The 2,998-nt window shown below is 44.1% G+C and overlaps 1 pseudogene; it reads left to right on the top strand.

Annotated features, from left to right (window-relative positions):
• Positions 1–1,236: 1,236 nt before the first annotated feature.
• On the top strand, positions 1,237–2,204 carry LOC124968166 (olfactory receptor 7A17-like; annotated as a pseudogene).
• Positions 2,205–2,998: the final 794 nt, after the last annotated feature.

The following is a 2,998-nucleotide window of genomic DNA, read 5'->3' on the forward strand; positions in this document are numbered from 1 at the left end:
GGGCCTCCGAGTGTGGTCAGTATCCTCATCCCTCACGCCCCTCTCAGCACTCTCTCAGTTTACTGAGCAGATTTTTGGATTATGTGTCCCTAAATCCAGGGCACAAACTGGTCATATCATGATTTGCACACCCGTGGGAGGCTTACCATCTGGACTTTGTAGACAGCGTTGTCTACGTTTTTAGGGGAAATATATTCTGATGTGAACATCTTCCTTGGTATCCATTCTTCTAATCAGTGTGACTGGGACTGAGAAAAACTTGTGGTAATATGGATTTAGGAGGTGACAGTTGGAGGTGGGGTATGTGTGTGTGTGTGTGTGTGTGTGTGCACGCGCACGCACACCTGTGTGTGTCTCGTGGTCGGGTGAGCAGTCCTCAGGGTGGGATTGCCTAAAGTTTTATGTCCCATAATCTAACTCCTACAGATGTTTAAATGTTAACCAGATGATGGAAATAAAGAGGGAAATATTAGTTTGAAGGACACCTTTGAAATGAAATCAAACGCAAGGCACAGCCTGTGAAGGAGGAGCCCTGCATGGTGACACTTCAGCCACAGTAGTGAGACCACCTCCTCCTCATTACTCCTGGTGTCCTCTCTCATCAATCTCCCATGGCTCACCCCCCTCACCATGCCGGCTTCCTTGTTAGACTTGAACACCTGGCACGAGCACCTGTCTCAGGGCCTTTGCACTGTCTGATCCTCTTGCCAGAGACACACTTCCCCAGTTTGCCTCACGGATCCTGTGCTATCTGAGGTCTGGGTTCAAATGTTACCTGGTTACCGCCCTTGTCTGGGCCCCCAGGCACCCACCACCACCCCTTCCTTCTTGTGACTTGCTGTTACATTAGCACATTTATCTCCATCTGGATGTTATGTGACTCTTTCTTTATGTGCTTGTATTTTCCCCTACTGCCAGACTGTAGGGACTCTTGTGTTTCTGCACCTGTACCCATTCCCTAGGTGGACCCAGGACATGGTGGACTCCAAGTACACACTTCTCAAGTGGAAGGTCTCCACAGCACTGTAGGACAGTGACCTCCTGGCTAAAGGTGGATGAGAATAAATGCATAATATGGGGGATCTTCCAATGGGCACCAGGACCTACATGAAATACACAAATCAATGCTGTGATTGTAAAATGTAGAGTGTGGCATTTCAAATGTTCAATAATGCATCTGTCTCTGTGAAAATGAGACATGTCACTTTTCTCTTTCCTGGTCGTCACATTCACCACATGGAACCCAGAAATAAGACACAGATATCAGAATTTCTTCTGCTGGGATTTTCAGAGGATCCAGAACTGCAGCCCCTCATCTTTGGGCTTTTCCTCTCCATGTATCTGGTCACTGTGCTGGGGAACCTGCTCATCATCCTGGCCACCAGATCAGACTCCCACCTGCACACACCCATGTACTTCTTCCTCTCAATTTTGTCCTTTGTGGACATCTGCTTCACCTCCACAAGCATTCCGAAGATGCTGGTGAACATCCAGATGCAGAGCCAGGTCATCACCTACTCGGGTTGCATCACCCAGATGTGCTTTTTATTGCTTTTTGCAGGGTTAGATGACTTCCTCCTGGCTGTGATGGCCTATGACCGCTTTGTGGCCATCTGTCACCCTCTGCACTACATGGTCATCATGAACCCCAGGTTCTGCCTGTTGCTGGTGCTGGTGTCCAGCACCATAAGCATCCTGCATTCCGTATTACAAAGGTTAATGGTGTTGCGGCTCTCCTTCTGCACAATCTTGGAAATCCCCCACTTCTTCTGTGAACTGAATCAGGTGGTCCACTGTGCCTGCTCTGACACCTTCCTTAATGATGTGGTGATATATGTGGCAGCTGTGCTGCTGGCTTTTTGTCCCCTTGCTGGCATCCTTTACTCCTACTCCAAGATAGTGTCCTCCATCCGAGCAATCTCATCAGCTCAGGGCAAGTACAAAGCCTTCTCCACCTGTGCGTCTCACCTCTCTGTGGTCTCCTTGTTTTATTGCACCTGCATTGGTGTGTATCTTAGCTCTGCTGTGACCCAAATCTACGCTCTACTGCAACAGCCTCGGTGATGTACATGGTGGTCACCCCCATGCTGAACCCCTTCATCTACAGTCTGAGGAATAAGGACATCAAGAGCGCTCTGAAAGCACTCTTAGGGAGGGAGACCATAAAAGTGCCAATTGTACTGAGAGTGAAGACCTTCCCGTGATTGCAGGACGCTGTCCCTTGGAGACAGTAATTATGATTCTGTGATTAGACTGGGCAAGTAGAAAGTGCTCCTTCCATGTGTTTCCTGCAATTTTCATTTGTTTGACATCAACTTCTCTATATAATTTTATTAACTTTCCAGGAAAGTAATTTATGTATTAACTTCCCATTATATCGTATAGTATTTTCTCCTACCTTTAATTTTATCTTTTTCTTTTTATTGACACCAAAAAATTATACATAGTTATGGGGTACATTATGGTAATTCAACATGTATGCAACATGTAATAATCAAACCAGGTAACTAGCTTTTCCATCTCCTTTTCAATTGTGTGTGTGTGTGTGTGTGTGTGTGTGTGTGTTTGCAGCCATTAAACTCCTCTCATCTATTTCTCCTTGAAACATATAGGCTCTTTTAAACTATAAGGCTTTCCATCTTTTCTGATATGTAAGTTTTTTCCCTTGTCATTTTATTTCCCCCATGTTACTCCCAACCGTGGAAAAGAAGTATTTAGAAATTGTCATTCATGTCATAATGCAGTATGAATTTCTTTTTTTCAGGGACTACTGAAAATTTATTTATTGAATAAATCAATAAGCATATAAATCATCAATCTATGGTTGAGAATAAAAATCTTTTAAAGTTGTGAAATGTTTTAAATATGCTACTAAATAAATTGTACACAATGAAAGTAAGAAACAACCAATATCTGGAATCTTCATGCCTTCCTGGTGTATGTAGCTCAAAAAAAGAAAATGTGAATTTCTTAAGAATAATTTCTCCTGATATGGCAT

Source organism: Sciurus carolinensis, chromosome 17 (genome assembly GCF_902686445.1).
Source record: "Sciurus carolinensis chromosome 17, mSciCar1.2, whole genome shotgun sequence".
Taxonomy (NCBI): Eukaryota; Metazoa; Chordata; class Mammalia; order Rodentia; family Sciuridae; genus Sciurus; species Sciurus carolinensis.